Source organism: Schistocerca americana, chromosome X (assembly GCF_021461395.2).
Source record: "Schistocerca americana isolate TAMUIC-IGC-003095 chromosome X, iqSchAmer2.1, whole genome shotgun sequence".
Lineage (NCBI taxonomy): Eukaryota > Metazoa > Arthropoda > Insecta > Orthoptera > Acrididae > Schistocerca > Schistocerca americana.
Genome location: NC_060130.1, coordinates 460,470,372 through 460,487,573, shown reverse-complemented (window position 1 = coordinate 460,487,573; position 17,202 = coordinate 460,470,372).

The following is a 17,202-nucleotide window of genomic DNA, read 5'->3' as shown; positions in this document are numbered from 1 at the left end:
GTGCCACATACAGGGTCTAGTACTTGTCGCCAGGTATGTTGCGTACGACTTCGTACAGAATGGTAAGGACAGTTGTTCTACATAGTGTTTCAGAAACTGTTATCGTAGGAGAGCTAGACAGGAGCACAAATGATTAGGGAACAAGTTATCACAGAAAACAGAAGATTTACTAAGCTCTTATTTCTGCAACCGGACAAAGACTCATTACCAATAAAACAGTAAGAAATAGAGTCCAGCTCTCATTGTCGACAAGCATGAGGCTCGCTGAACTAAGCACAAACGATGGTGCACAGTGAAGAGGCTACATGTGCGAGTGAGTTGAGTGGTTGCCGCGAAGCATCCTGTATCGTGACAGTAGAGAGCACTCGTAGTCCAGAGCCGATGGAGTTGTAACTCAGTGGCCACGCACCATTGGGTCCGTAAGATCCTGTGCGATAGCCATCGGTGTCTGCTGGAAGCTTGTTATTTCGTTGCCAACCTAAAGACGATCTTAGGGTGGTATCGATACACAATACCACAGATTTAGCACATTATTGTATTTTCTGCTGCAAAATCCTTGTAGCTTAATTACGAGATGTAAGAGTCCAATACTGTTTTGAGGGTTATTTCGTAATACGTTAAACAAGTTCTTGGCGACGTGTTCCATCAGAGGTTCTCCCGAAGTCCTCCCACTGGGCGGCGAGTACCACACTCGAATCTACTATTTACGATACCAGCAAAAAGCTAACGTATGATGCATTACCTATGGGCTAGGAGCAACGCACAGCTGAGAAAACAATTGTGTGTGACCCTTCAACGAGACGGTTTTCTGAAGAAATTAGACGTCTCATAAGTAGTGATTAATTTTGGGTAAAATTATCGGTAAGGAGAGTTGTGATACAGAGCTGTGCAGCAACTGTTGTCGTAGCAAAGCTGGTCAGGAGCAGAAATGATTAGCGAACAAGCTATCAATACAGTAGTATAGTATAGCACAAAAGTACCCTATGGAGTTTGAATACGCCCGTCGCGTCACAGCGAGAGCCAGAAAAGCAGCGCCGAGAAATGTAGGAAATATTGAGTACGGGTGCCACCCTACATAGAGAAATACAATTCCCAGCGTCGACATGAGCGTGTTAAATACACCGCCGGGAGAAAGAAATCGCAACACCAAGAAGGAGTTGTGCGACATAAGCGGAAGTTGGATGGTACGTTTCTACGTCTGAAAGGTGATGTCCTTTCAAATTTCACGCCAGTCGCTTAAGACTGGCGCTAGTAGCACCACTATGAGGATGCAAATATGGTTTACTTTAAATTCACGCTGTAACGGTCTTGAGCATTAGTTACCTTTGAGATTTAACGTTGTTGATGTTAATCAAGAACGCCTTTAATACAGCGAAGACGCCATTATCAACACTTATTGAGATTGAACGATGACGTGCAATAGGCTACGAGATGCAGGACGTTTCATCTGCGATATTGCAGGAAGTCTTGACAGGGGGTATAGGCACTGTACATGATTGCTGGCAGCAGCAGTCAAGTGAAGGTGCGGTAGCAAGAATATTGGGCCCGGACAACCACTTGGCACTAACGAGAGGGAAGACCACCGTGTTCGGCATGTGGCCTTGGAGCATCGTACTGCATCTGAGCAGCAGATGGCACCACAGTAACAAAACGAACTGTTACGTATTGGTTACATCAAGGACAGCCCCGAGCCAGATGCCCTGTAGCGTGCAATCCAATGACCCTAAATCATCGCCATTTGCGACTTTAGTGGTGTCTAGCGAGAGCTCATTGGAGGGCAGGTTGGAGGTCTGTTGTGTTTTCTGGTGAGAACTCGTTCTGCCACGGTACCAGTGATGGCCATTTGTTGGTTAGAGGGAAGCCAGTTGAAGGCTTGTATGCGACCTATCAGTGTGATAAACGCAATGGACCCACACGTGGAGTTATGGTCTGGGGCGCGATTTAGTATGACAGCAGGAGCATTGTAGTGGTTATCCCACGCACTCTGGCTGCTAATTTGTACGTCAATCTGGTGATTCGATCTGTTGTGCAGCCATTCAAGAACAGCATTCCAGAAGGTGTTTTCCAACAGTAGAATGCCCGCCAACGTACCGCTGTTGCAACCCAGCATGCCCTATAGTGTGTTGGCAAGTTGCCTTGGCCTCAGATCTGTATCCAATCGAGACATTATGACACTATACTTCAACAGAACAAATAGTCCTGCTAATGAAAAAGCTGTGTATAGCACTATTGTATGGAGGTTTGTGCATATGGTATAATGTTACACGTTTTACAGGATTTGACCGTGATGTATGACTAATGGATATGGACATCAGACTATTAGTTCCTTTTTCTAAGCGTTTTCTAGCTGTGAGAACGAAACGCAGTAAAAATGGAACAATATTGTGGACCAAGCTCATTAAGTGGTTTATCTAATGCATACTTGGTTAAGTTTCAGAAAAGCAAAAGAATTAAATTTGAACCACTTTTTTGCTGTTCCCTAATATAACTTCACAAATAAATATAATTTTGAGGATATAATTTTCTTCTCGCTACTGCATCCGCATATATGTATAATTTTGGTCTAGAAAGACCACGAGTTTTTAATAATTACTATGCCAAAAAATTTTGGCCTAGGGGGACTTCTATGTTTACATTTTCTATAACCAACAAATCTAATATTTAAATATTCTAATAGCATGATACATACATTTAAATTTATTAAGACACTTTGCTTATATCGTTCTCTTAAACGATCTGTCAAAAGCCAAAGGTAGAGAAGGTGTGGTCACTGTATATTGTCATTCAGTATTTATATGTAACACCACTTCTGTGTTACTGAGCCACATAAGAAATTTTCTTTTAAAAGCTCTTTGTACTTTACTAGATTTTATTTATAACTGAAAGAAATTTATCTGTACTTTGCTCGAAAATTATATACTCACTTTCACTTTAAAAAATTAGTTCACAACAATTATTTTCAGACATTTATTCAAAGACGAAAACTAGTGCTTGTAGACACTGAATAAAGCACTTAATATGTTTTTATAAAAGGTTCATTCGGAATAACCAAACAACAGGAAAAGACCCTATATAGGTGAATGATTGGGAATAAATAACAGGGGTGAACCAAATTTTAAGTTTTAAAACAATAATTATTCAAAAACGTTACTTCTGAATTAATGGTTCACGGTTCTAAAATTCTAATTATACAGTTCGTAGCCTGTTGCCTGTAGGCGTTGGGTGTGGCGGATATCAATGGCATATACACTGCCTTGAAGAATAGGCTAATTAATTCTTCTTGGCGTCGTTTTAACGTCAATTACCTAGCCCAACAACTTGTGCCAAAGCCGTAATAATTCAGCATTTGTCATCCGAGGCTACTCTGTGACAATTTCCTGGGAAGGCATCGATCGCCTGCTCCATCCTAGTGTAACCTTTTCCACTGATGCCTACCGACTGCGTGTCCACATTCCAGCTCGCTCTACGGGTAGCGCCCGATAAACGCAAGCCACCTTTTGCGCTTCCCACAGTAGCTTCCGTACCGTACAAAAGCACTCCATCCCTTACATAACACATATCCTACACATTGCCCTTAGGTGTATATCACTTTATACAAATGAAAACTTGCACAAATATATAAATTTCATTAATCCGTGGCCGAACATTATTTAGTAAATTATGTATTTCACATATTTCTTTACGTAAGTTACAAATACGCATTAGTGAAGCACTCTAACCTCACGTATATCGTACTTTTCAAATGCTCTTGGCGTATCACAGTTATATTTCGACAAATTTTAAAAGAAAAAAATTATAAATTGAGATAAATGATTGAATAGTGCGACAATGTGGGACATCATTGGAAGACAACTCGACCGTGACCCACAAACAGCATTAATCGCTCCTGTATTCACGGAGCAAGTGCAGCGCCCTTTGAACTCCATCTCACAAACTCACATCCAGCATCTGTACAACACAATGCATGCACGTTTACATTCTTGCAAGTCCTATTTGCAATGGCTTATCTCGCACTTATATTAACCTGTGACCTTGCAACATTAACCACTCAAATATGTTACCTAGACAAATGTATTCCCTGAGTTTCATTACTCTACATTAATTATTTTTTGGTGTTGTGATTTTTTATTCCGTCAGTGTACGTGTGAACGTTATAACATGGGTATACGCTATTGAAGGTATGCATTCTTGAAAAATAAACTGCAGACATCTGTTGCATGATTCTGTAATAGAACTATCTGTTTCACAACGTTAGAGTACCATCTGCAGGTACACCTAAATAAAGAATAGCACATGATGGTGGCAGTTATTAAAAGTTTCGTAGTATCTGCCTTCCTGGCAGGAGTTCACCATATTTTTTCCTGGGTACCACCCCTTGGCTTCACAAACAGAGGGAGTTCCTGCCAGCATGGTTTAGATACGTCGCCTAGAACTACTTGTCCAAAGTTATGACATATTCGTGGTTACCTGTGAATTATTTTAATTTTAATCATCGGGCGTGCCATCTCTAGAGTTTTTTGTGGTGCTTCTCACTGTACAGTGTCTTTTGATCGTCATTACTTAATATCACCGTTCATATTTAAGTCCGTCTTCCTTGTCCTATAACTCCTTCTTCTAAGCTGCCTTTCTTTTAAGGTCGTCTTCCTCGTTCTGTCTGTTTTAAATTTCGGCTTTCGCTACAAATTCGACGAATTTATTGTAACCTGACTGGGAGTGATGGAACGTCCCATTCGCTGAACTTTCTCCAGTAAATGATTTGAAAAAAAAAAAAAAAGGTTTCAATTTGCTTTCGTCAGTTACACATTTTGTATATCACTTTATACTATCTTCTGCTTTGGTTACTGATCCTTCTACAAAAAAAAATATATTTTCTTAAGTCTCCCATCCGCTTTTCTCTACTTATATGTACACGAAGATATAGCATTAACGTTATGAAACCGGTAGTACTATTAAAGGATCATAGAACAACTGTTTGCGGGTTATTTCCCAAGAATGTATATGCTAGTGTTTCTACTAAACTACGTGGGACTTGTGTAGCAACTATCTGTTATACTTAATCGGAATGTGCAAATGAACAGAATGTGAATGAAGTAGGAGATATTATCGGGCTGATAGACCGTAGTCCTTCAACAAGCACAAGCGCACTCGCAGGACTTGGCAAATGTATCGGCGTTGTACATGCAAGAATATGGCTGACATTACGTATGCACGGTCTCAGTCCTTTTCATTTACAGTGAATCAAACACTTTTGAGAAAGAGATGATGGTAGACGAATAGGATGTTGTGGTATGCCAATTGCAAATCGCCGAGTAATGTCATTAACGCTGTTTACTGTCGAAGCCATTTTCACTCGTGATGGCATCAATAACACTCATACCTCACATTGGTGGTCGGACGAAAACCCGCACGCCTTCGTGGAGACATATTTTCAAGAACACTTCTCTGTGAATATTTGGTGTGATATGACACAGGATAAATTGACTGGGGATGTTAAATTACCTCATCGTCGTACACAGACCAGTTATCTAGGCTTTCTGGAAAACGAGCTTCTGGCATATTTGGAGGAGTTCCTATTTGGCTACGAGGGTGGATACGTTTCTCAAGCACGACGGGGTACCTGCTCATTCTAGTCGTCAGATGGCGCGTTATCTAAACCCAATATTCCCTGGACGCTAGGTCGACAAGAGCGGTCGCGTTTCTGGTTCACCATTAACTTGGACCTCATTGCTCATATTTTTGCCCGTGGAGCTGATTCAATGCTTAAGTATACAAATAAAGAGTAAACATATGTGACTTATTTATAGTTTGAATTATGAATAGTGCTACTTTCATAAAAGAACAAACGACATCAAAAGAGGTTACATTGTGTTGTCAAGACACTTAAAAAGAGAATTGAAGTCTGAGGTGTGATTAATGAAAATTGACTCTGAACGTAATTATTTGCCTTTGCTAAACATCTTTTGTGAGTAATAGTTTGGGTTGCATTCTAACGGCCGCATAACAGTCAGAGCATTGTGACAACAGACCTACTATCGACTTAAACTCATCCAGGCGATAGAAGCGTCACCTGGCCAGGAGTGCCGGAGAGTCAGACGCACCCAAGGTCCACGTAGTGTCAGTAAGCGTGCTGTCCGTATGTAAAATCGGCTGGCTCTGAGCACTATGGGACTTAACATCTATGGTCATCAGTCCCCTAGAACTTATAACTACTTAAACCTAACTAACCTAAGGACATCACACAACACCCAGTCATCACGAAGCAGAGAAAATCCCTGACCCCGCCGGGAGTCGAACCCGGGAACCCGGGCGTGGGAAGCTAGAACGCTACCGCACGACCACGAGCTGCGGACTGTAAAATGGGGATGCCGCGCGATCTTTCTAAGTTTGACCGAGGGCAGATTGTGATGGACTGGAGGCTCGTCACAAAGATTTCGGAAACTGCACAATTCGTTGGGTATTTAGAAGAGTGCTGTAGTGACTGTCTCCAATACGTGGCGAAACCAAGGCGAAAACATGTCCACGTGACGTGGAATTGGGCGACCACCCCTCCTTAGAGTTTGCCGGACGCTTAGCCTGGGCAGACTGGCAGAACAGGACAGGCGACGAATTGCAGCGGAACCAACATCAGATTTTAGTGCTGGGCAGAGAACGAGTATGTCTGACAACACAGCGCACCGAACACTCCTGACGATGGGCCTCCGCAGCCAACGACCGATGCATGCACTGTTATGATGGCGACGAACGAATCAACGTCAATGTGAATGACTGGTGGCCAGTGCTAAATAGAAACATACAAATCTCTTCTTTGGATATATAGCAGGTTTGTCAGTGAAATCGACAAGGAGCTGGCTGCGTGGACTGGCTGTACAACGACTAAAATTATTAGAAGTCGTTGGTAAAAAATGATATATTGTGCTTAACTGATGGTACAGAAGTCTTCGCAGTCAGGGGGAGTATAATTACAAACAGAGAGCTATAGAGGCATTACATAGGCCATACCTTAACTAAGCGCCTTCTTCGAGGTTGCTTCCTATCAGCTGAGGGCTATGCTACTTTTCTAGTTGACGTCCCTAGCAAGAGTGCCCGAGTGCACGCTAAAGACTTGTTGCAAGCCGCGGAGCAGCGCAAGCGGCTCTACTCTGGACTAGCGGGTCCGGCGATACTAATACGGACCGCGATCGATAATTGCAACCCCAAACAAGTGTGGTATAGAACGTTGATACCACATTCTTCACCCGCAGATCTGCGAACGGCACTTGAATATGGCTTAGGAACGCCATGTGGAGGACCCCATGCTGACCTAGTTCAGGAGGTGGGGCACTGCGGGCGACTCCAGTGCGAGACCTGGCGTCCGCGCTGGCGCGTCATCGCGTGGCAAAGGCGAACCTACGGGCGCTGGCAGTCAGGGCCGAGGAGAGCACGGAAGAGGTCCCCGCGGGTGCAGCCCCGTCGGCGCCGACATTGGAGACATACGGCAAGTGGCAGAGGCCCCACGACGAAAGAGGCGCATCTGAAATGATGCCTGTGCACCTCACCAGACGGGCTGGAAATGACAAACATAGCGCGGCCAAGATAGCGAAGAATGAGCCCTTTCAACCATCGGCGATTGCCGTGGAAATTACAAAAATAGACAATATCATCTGGCCAAAGTTTGTGGGTCTGCCGCGGCAAAGAAACGTGGTGCGGAGGATGAAACAAATTCATCGGAGTTCTGTGAGGACGACCTTCGTAGCACACTCGCGTGGCTGCGATCGATACGAAGATAAAAAAACTAAAACAAAAGAGCGTCGCCGGCAGCTGTGGCCGAGCGGTTCTAGGCACTTCAGTCTGGAATCGTGCTGCTGCTACGGTCGCAGGTTCGAATCCTGCCTCTGGCATGGATGTATGTGATGTCCTTAGGTTAGATAGGTTGAAGTAGTTCTACGTCTAGGGGACTGATGACCTCAGATGTTAAGTCCCATAGTGTTTAGAGCCATTTTATCCATTTTTGAAAAGAACGTACTCGTGAGAGTGAGAGGCGCGCAGTTTAGACATTTGCGATTTCAACGTCCGAACGAATCTTTCAGTGGCTCCGTTCAACGGAGGAGAGGAGGAAGAGGATATTAGTGTTTAACGTCCGTCGACAACGAGGGCATTAGAGACGGAGCGCAAGCTCGGGTGAGGGAAGGATGGGGAAGGAAATCGGCCGTGCCCTTTCAAAGGAACCATCCCGGCATTTGCCTGAAGCGATTTAGGGAAATCACGGAAAACCTAAATCAGGATGGCCGGAGACGGGATTGAACCGTCGTCCTCCCGAATGCGAGTCCAGTGTGTTAACCACTGCACCACCTCACTCGGTTCAACGGAGGGGAGAACGGTGCTGAAACTAAATGAAGAATACCATTAGATTCACAAAAGGTTGCTTACTCTGCAGACATAAATTGAGGTCCACTCTCGGTGACAATGGCTTGTGGCAATCATTCTATGCAAAATACAGAAGACTAGGCTTTGATGGCAGGAGACGATGTAGACAAGAAGTAACCAATGTGCGTCAAAAAGGACCAGCGAAATCTAAATGTAAACGATTCCATGGCAAAGTCACCTTAGGCCACGAGAAAACGTTCTGCGGTGGTGCGGATTGGTTTTCTGCACACACAGATCAAGAAGAACAAAAAATGGTGATGCCAGCATCAATTCAAAACCAGGTACAGTGACGGCGAGCTATCTGTTTTGTCCGTACAATACCCCAATGACCTTGACGAAGAAGTCGTAGCACAGCTGACTGCAAAGAACGTGGAACAACAACACGGGACTGATCATTCTCTGTGCGGATCAAGATAACACGACGTTGCACAAAAAGTCGTTGACTGTGCACAAAAAGCGACGAACCAATGGATCGCCAATCCGATCCTTAGACAAACGCCACTGCTTAGTGACATAACGCAAAACAACACTTGATACTGGGTCGTTAGCTGTTGCCGTGGCTATACGACGAAAGTCAACAGGAAAACTATCCACAACATCATCATTTTGCATATCTATGGACATACAAGCATGTTCGGAAGAGTCGAACAGCGTGTTTCCAGCTATTGGCAATCGGGATAACGCGTGAGCGTTATTGTGCTGGGCAATAATCGGATACAACATGTCGTAACGGTACTGCGACAAAAATAGTGACCAACGAATAAATTCTTGAGCCGTACACGGGGGCACGGGCCTTAACGAGTGAAACATAGACGCCAAAGTCTTACGGTAAATAACAGTTCAGAACAAAAATTACAGTTGTCCCTAACGAGTCTAAGTTCATTCTCACGTAGAACTTCAAATAACTGCCTCAAATTAAGCAAATGTTCATGCTGCGTAGAACCAGAAGCTACGATGTCATATCGGTAATTACACACATAAGGAATCGACGCTCAAAGAGTCTGTAAGTTCTGCTGAAATTGTGCCAGGGCAGAGTCACACCCGAACGGAAGTCTCTTAAATTTGTAGAAACCTAAATGGGTATTCACGACGAGAATCTTCTGGGATTCTTTATCCACAGGAATTTGAAAATTTAAATCTAGCCAATCTAACTTACAAAAAATGTTTGCAAGGACACAATTTTTCAAACAAACCTTCTGGACGTGGACAAGCAATTGTTGGATCAACAAGTTGAGGATTGACAGTGGCTTTAAAACGCACGCACAGTCGCAGTTTCCCTTATGGTTTCGTTAAGATAAACAATGGTGAAGCCCATAGTGATCCTGTCACTGGTTCAATGATTCGTTTATCCTCAAGTGATGTAACGTTTTAGCAACTTCGTCGCGAAGCGTGTGAGGCACTGTGCGAGCCAGGAAAAATTTATGCTGTGCATTGTCCTGCAATTCAATATGAAACTGAAAATTTTACACAACCTAAACCTGGCGAAAAAATGTCAGCAAACTATTGATATAGTTCTGAAACATGGTTGTTGGGAACACTTTTAGTGAGGACTAGTACGTCATCGCGCACAGTTAAGGAGAATATACATCAAATAAATGAAGACCAAAACTATTTACAGATGAGGGTGAACACAGTACATGAAAAGAAACTACCTTTGTCATTCCACGGAATGTCACTGGCAAACTACACAGTCCTAATACTTGGATAAATTGACCACTGTAGGTAGCTTACGTAACATTTGCGTTACGCAATGGAGGAGAACCAAGCAATTCGTAAGTTTTACGATTCATTGGTAAAACAGATGCTCCAGTGTCCCACTGAAAAGGGATAAAGGAATCGTACGATTCTGACTGTTCAAGTCGACAGGAAGTTTGTTCCTCCATCGGCGATAAATGTCAGTCTGAGAAGCCATGTTCAATGGCAAATGTGGACGGGAAGACCGGGCGTGGCGGGACATCAGTGGTCGGCGTGCATTAGCCTTAGAAGCAAAATTGTCACAATCGGGCAAAGGCACAGGTACTGGAGGCGAAATTACAACATTTCCACTGCTTGTGGCTCGTTGTGATGGAAAGTCTTACATCGGGAACCGTTCCGGCGGAAGCTACTTTGTCCGGAAACGTGATACTGAGTGTCAGATTTTTGTCGTTTGAGGTACGCTGCCTGGACACGTCCCTTCTAGTTGAAAATACACACACGGCCTTGAGCGATGGGCCATTCTGCCACGAGTGCTTTGAATTATGTTGCGGGCCCGAGCTCAAAGCAGGCGGCTGCTGCCGGTGCATAACAGGTATCAGTTTCCTGGAAGTGAATTGGGCAGGCACGCGCCGAGCAGATACAGCATCATGTGTGTGTGATGCATGCACAGCTGGCATTTTGACCTGACAGACAGTGGGAGTCGACTCCAAAGAATATGCAGCAAAACCCAAAGTGTCCTGTCTGTCCAAAATGTCCAACACTTATTCTAAAGTGGGGTTGGATAATTTAAGAGCCGGCCGCGGTGGTCTCTCGGTTCTAGGCGCGCAGTCCGGAACCGTGCGACTGCTACGGTCGCAGGTTCGAATCCTGCCTCGGGCATGGATGTGTGTGATGTCCTTAGGTTAGTTAGGTTTAAGTAGTTCTAAGTTCTAGGGGACTGATGACCACAGCAGTTGAATCCCATAGTGCTCAGAGCCATTTGAACCATTTTTGATAATTTAAGAATTCGCTCTCTAATGAGTGTGTCTGACACTTTTTGCTCAACAGCGTCCTGTGCCATTATGTCAGAATATGATATTCCACAAGAACATGAAAATTCACAGTTGCGAGAGAGGCCTTGCTATGTGGCTACCCACTCAAGGTAATTCTGCTGAGATGCACGTTTTGTGCGAAAAAATTTGTATCGCAAAGCAGCAACAATCACACAACAGTCACACTTTCCTTGTAATAATCAGTTAATGCCCGAACAAGATCTTCGGAACTGTGCTGATCTGGAGAACTTCTCGGGATGAGTTTGAGAAGGATTCTGTACGATGCCACTCCTACACAAGATAAAAGTGCACGCAGCTTTGTTGTACCTTGGATGTCAAATGCAGCAAGGTGGTGTGAAAACTGCGCGTTGCACTCCTGCCAGCTTTCCACGCTGGAGTCGAACCCTCGAAAGGGCGGGGCTGTGGCCCGCTGTACGTTCGGCTCCTGTGCAGCCGGTACGTGTGGCACAGTGTGTTGCTGTCCCTGGAAGAGCTGTCCCAAGGTTTGCAGTAGCGAGTTGGACTGCTGATTCTGCAATCGTAACAGGTCTGCCACTACATTTTGTTACTCCGGATTTGCCATCACAAATAAATCAAATAATCACAAATGGGAGAAGGAGAAAATGTCTTTCACTCTTCAGTCACACAATGCGGAGAGGATTGGTGGCGCAGCCGGGTATATTGTCTGTAAACACACATAAATAGAGATAGTGTAAACACAAACGAAAGAAATGTCTCGTCTCCGATGTATTATTGAATCAGCTCTTTTGCCGCTGCTCTGCTTTCCAAATAATCTGCGTCGCCGCTTCCAAAGAACGACGAAAGGAACGAACAAGATATATACAGTGTAAGTCGTCGACACTGTTAAATAACGACGAAGTACTTTTACCCTCGTTGCCAACTGTTGCAGTGATGACGAACGAATCGTCGCCAATGTGAATGAGTGGTGGCCAACGCTAAATAACAACAAACAAATCTCTTCTTTGCATATACAGCAGGTTTGTTAATAAAATCGATAAGGAGCTGGCTGCATGGTCTGGGTCTACAACGACTAAAATAATTAGAAGTCGCTGGTAAAAAATAATATTGCACTAAACTGGTGGTACAGGCGTCTTCATAGTCAAGAATAATATAATTACAAATAGAGAGCTATAGAGGAATCACATAGGCCATACTTTCACTAAGTGGCTTCTTGGAAGTTGCTTCCTATCAGCTGAAGACTATACTACTTTCCTACTTGACGTCCCTAGCAGGAGTGCACGAGCGCACGGTAGAGACTTGTTGCAAGACGCAGAGTGGCGCTAGCAGCGCTAGTCTCGACTCGCGGGTCCAGCGATACTAGTACGGACCGCGGTCGATAACTGCAGCCCCCAACAAGTGTGGTATCGAACGTTGATACCACATGTACCAATGTTAACACCACATCGCCAACTACGACAGAAATTGGCACGTAACCACCGGCGCAGGTCGTTGACGTAGTGGCAGAGCGTTGCATGGTATGATGAATCCCCGATATCTTCTTCAGCATGGCAGGGCGGGAATTCGTCGTCTTTCAGGGGAACAGCAGCTCGACAGCTGTGCTGCAGGACGGAAACTAACTGGCAGCTTCTCCATTATGCTCTGGGGAACAATTCACGTGGTCACCCATAGGTCCAGTGGGGCTTGTACAAGGCACCATGACGGTCAAGGGGTACAGTACGTTGGTTGCAGACCACTTACACCCATTACCTAAACTTGAAGATGTAGAACTCTTCATCAAAGAAAAATTAAACCTCGCGCCACAAAACAAGGTAGGTCCATTAATAAGAGTAAATTGAGTAGTTTTACCTACTCCCCTCACTTCGTTCTTTTTGCCCTTCGAGGAAGATGTCGAAGCACCAAGAGTGCCGTCCACATTTACAAGTGTTTTGTAGACAAGCGATTGCTTGTCTACAAAACACTTGTAAATGTGGACGGCACTCTTGGTGCTTCGACATCTTCCTCGAAGGGCAAAAAGAACGAAGTGAGGGGAGTAGGTAAAACTACTCAATTTACTCTTATTAATGGACCTACCTTGTTTTGTGGCGCTAGGTTTAATTTTTCTTTGATGAAGAGTTCTACATCTTCAAGTTTAGGTAATGGGTGGATTACTGTTGCTTTCGTTGCATGTAGTAGTGCAGGGAGAGCTGGTTTGGAATCCTTTGAAACTCGAGAAATTTTGGCTTACCATACTATACCTGTATCTGAGGTTATTATTTCTGGTGAGGGTTCTTACCTTATGCCACATGTTTCCCGACGGTAGTGGCATTTTTCAACAAGATAAAGCGCCATGTCACAAATCCAGGAGCGTGAGATGGAATGGTTCGAGGAACACAATGGCGAGTTGCAATTGATTTGCTGACCGCTTCCAGGTATGTCTAGATCTGAACCCGAAGGAACTCATCTGAGACGTGACTTAACGTGGCGTCAGAGTTCATCACTCCCTCCCAGAAATTTACTGGAATTTGGTGGCTTGTGTGTGCAGATGTGGTGCAAAATCTCCCTCCCCCCTCACCTCCTCCCCATAGATTTACCAAGGCCTCATTGCTTCCAAGCCACGACGCGTCGCCGCTGTTATCTATGCCAAAGATGAACATACCAGCTAATAGGTAGGTGGTTAAAATCAATGTATCTGATCAGTCAATCTGTAACTGATAGATATTGGATACACGTTACATGAAATGTTAAATTCGAATCACTTTATGCAGCCACCTCCTAAGGTACACTGCCTGCCAAAGAAAGGACGCATGTACATGAAATGGAAGATAACAATGTGACGTACACGCTATCGACGAGCTCATAAATGATTAAAGTTGCAATTGTCTGTGGCAGGTGGAACAGCCACCAGAGCATATTAGTAAGGTTCGCGTTTAGTGTTGCTACCAGGCGCAGAAGATCATATAGAGGGCATGAATATCGTCTTATGTTGAGAGATAACTGCGAAGGACAAAGAAAGGCCTCGAACTCATGTGAGACAGTGTTATCAGCACCTTACAGAGTAGGAAAGTGGCCTGACTGTGGGTCTCCATTTCACTCACTGGTCGAATCTTGCAATGTCCAGTTTTGTCGGGCATTGGGATGTAACAGTGGACTGAAATTGGACTCCATGGATAGACAGGACATGTTCACTCGTCGTCAAGATTCCAGTCCACCACGTCTCACCATCACAAGGAAGGAGCCGCATTGTGCGCCGAGCACATCGTAGCTCCATCACATCAGCGCCTGCGATCCGCGAACATTCTGTTTCATCCCGCACTATTGGTCGTGGACTAGAAGCAGCCGAACTACGGAATAACTATCCCATACATAGACTACCCATTAATACTAAAACACAAACGACTGTGTTTGGACTGGTGCCGTGGCCGGGAAATATGGACTGCTAATTAATGGCATTGCAATGTGTTCTGTGATGAATTGGGTTCTGCACTACCCCAGCTGATCATCATCAGCGAGCTGTTACATAGTTTAATTCTTAATTTCTTTGCGTGTTTTTGGTATTTGCATTGTTTACTTCATAAATTTTGGGCGTATTATAATATTTCAGAGTTGTAGCATCGCGTTTTTAGTACCTGAATAGTGTAAAATCGCGCAGTCTCCTTCCGCCGCCGAGCTGTGTGTCAGCAGTGCGCAAGTAGCAGCATTACTGAAATTACTAGGCAATCTTGTATTTTAATAACCGTTTAAATTTTGTGTCGAATTGTTTGTGCTCTCTGTAGATTAGTTCAGACGTTCTTTGCACAACAGTTTTTAGCATGGATAGGGACTGCAACTGCTGTGTTTGGATGCAGGCTGAGTTGGCATCCCTTCGCTCCCTGCTTCAGGCAGTGTTGGCTTCGGTCACACAGCTTGAGGCTGTTGCCAATGGGCATCACTGTGGGGGTCCGGATGGGGGTTTGTCGGGGACGGCCAGCTCGTCCCACGCATCCCCCGATCGAACTACGACTGTGGCTGCCCAGGATACTGCCCACATTGAGGCTGATCCCTCACCTGTGGTAGAGTGGGAGGTCGTCTCAAGGTGTGGCAGGGGGCGAAAGACATTCTGGTGGGCTGAACGTAAGGCCTCTCCAGTTTGTCTGACGAACCGTTTTCAGGCTCTGTCACAGGCTGATACTGATCTTCGGCCGGACACGGCTGCTTGTCCTGTTTCAGAGGTTGCCCCTCAGTCTGCAAGATCCGGGCGGTCGCATAGGGTGGGCTTACTGGTAGTTTGGAGCTCCAAAGTCAGGTGCGTAATGGGGCCCCTCAGGGATATGGCAGCAAGAGAGGGGAAGAAAACCAATGTGCACTCCGTGTGCATACCAGGGGGAGTCATTCCATATGTGGAAAGGGTCCTTCCGGGTGCCATGAAGGGTACAGGGTGCACCCATCTGCAGGTGGTCGCTCATGTCGGCATCAATGATGTGTGTCGCTATGCATCGGAGGAAATCCTCTCTGGCTTCCGGCGGCTATCTGATTTGGTGAAGACTGCCAGTCTCGCTAGTGGGATGAAAGCAGAGCTCACCATCTGCAGCATCGTCGACAGTACTGACTGTGGACCTTTGGTACAGAGCCGAGTGGAGGGTCTGAATCAGAGGCTGAGACGGTTCTGCGACCGTGTGGGCTGCAGATTCCTCGACTTGCGTCATAGGGTGATGGGGTTTCGGGTCCTGCTGGATAGGTCAGGAGTCCACTACACGCAGCAAGCGGCTACACGGGTAGCAGGGGTTGTGTGGCGTGGACTGGGCGGTTTCTTAGGTTAGATGGCCTTGGGCAAGTACAGAAAGGGCAGCAGCCTCAAAGGGTGTGGGGCAAAGTCGGGACATGCGGGGGCGAAGCAGCAATCGGTATTGTAATTGTAAACTGTCGAAGCTGCATTGGTAAAGTACCGGAACTTCAAGCGCTGATAGAAAGCACTGAAGCTGAAATCGTTATAGGTGCAGAAAGCTGGCTGAAGCCAGAGATAAATTCTGCCGAAATTTTTACAATGGCACAGACGGTGTTTACAAAGGATATGCAACCGGTGGTGGCGTGTTTGTCGTTGTTAGTAGTAGTTTATCCTGTAGTGAAGTAGAAGTGGATAGTTCCTGTGAATTATTATGGGTGGAGGTTACACTCAACAACCGAGCTAGGTTAGTAATTGGCTCCTTTTGCCGACCTCCCGACTCAGCAGCATTAGTGGCAGAACAACTGAGAGAAAATTTGGAATACATTTCACACAAATTTTCTCAGCATGTTATAGTCTTAAGTGGAGATTTCAATTTACCAAATATAGACTGGGACACTCAGATGTTTAGGACGGGTGGTAAGGACAGAGCATCGAGTGACATTATACTGAGTGCACTATCCGAAAATTACCTCGAGCAATTAAACAGAGAACCGACTCGTGGAGATAACATCTTGGACCTACTGATCACAAACAGACGCGAACTTTTCGACTCTGTAAGCGCAGAACAGGGAATCAGTGGTCATAAGGCCGTTGCAGCATCCCTGAATATGGAAGTAAATAGGAATAAAAAAAAAGGGACGAAGGTTTATCTGTTTAGCAAGAGTAATAGGAGGCAGATTTCAGACTACCTAACAGATCAAAACGAAAATTTCTGTTCCGACACTGACAATGTTGAGTGTTTATGGAAAAAGTTCAAGCCGGCCGAAGTGGCCGTGCGGTTAAAGGCGCTGCAGTCTGGAACCGCAAGGCCGCTACGGTCGCAGGTTCGAATCCTGCCTCGGGCATGGATGTTTGTGATGTCCTTAGGTTAGTTAGGTTTAACTAGTTCTAAGTTCTAGGGGACTAATGACCTCAGCAGTTGAGTCCCATAGTGCTCAGAGCCATTTGAACCATTTTTGAAAAAGTTCAAGGAAATGGTCAAATGCGTTTTATACAAGTACGTGCCGAGCAAAACTGTGAGGGACGGGAAAAACCCACCGTGGTTCAACAACAAAGTTAGGAAACTACTGCGAAAGCAAAGAGAGCTTCACTGCAAATTTAAACACAGCCAAAACCTCTCAGACAAACAGAAGATGGCCAAGTTAGCGTAAGGAGGGCTATGCGTGAAGCGTTCAGTGATTTCGAAAGTAA